Genomic DNA, 553 nt, shown 5'->3' with positions numbered 1-553 from the left:
GGGGGTGGGCCCACCACTGGGTCCACCCCCTGCGGGCCACCTGCAAGATGGCGCGTGCGCAGTAAGCCTCGGACGCCACTTACGGGCCAACAGGCACCGCAAGGTGGGTTGGGTCGGCACCTCCCACCACCAGTCACTCAAAATACGTCATCCTCAGTCCCGCCCTCTGCAGCCCCGCCTTCATTAAAGATGGCGCCTGCGCTGTAAGCCTCATGGGCCACCTTCGGCCCCCATAGCGCGCGAGTACGCAGGGCCACAGCCCCCATCAGTCACTCAAGACACGCAGCCCTGTCTTGGGCTCAGCCCCTGCAGCCAGCCGTGCTGTCACTCAAGATGGCGCCTGCGCAACAAATCTCCCGCTACCTGTGGGTCAACACAGCGCTAGAGTAGGTGGGGCTAAGGAGCCCCTCCCTCAGGCCCGCCCCTGCAGCCAGCCAAGCTGTCATTCATGTGGGCACCTGAGCAACAGCCGTGGCTTCCACTTACCAGCTAACTTACATAGCCGCAGGGCATCGGTCCCCAAAGGCCACAGAGCCACCTGTGCAATACACCT

Source organism: Myotis brandtii, unplaced genomic scaffold (assembly GCF_000412655.1).
Source record: "Myotis brandtii unplaced genomic scaffold, ASM41265v1 scaffold1554, whole genome shotgun sequence".
Classification (NCBI taxonomy): domain Eukaryota; kingdom Metazoa; phylum Chordata; class Mammalia; order Chiroptera; family Vespertilionidae; genus Myotis; species Myotis brandtii.
Note: the sequence above shows the minus strand (reverse complement) of the source record.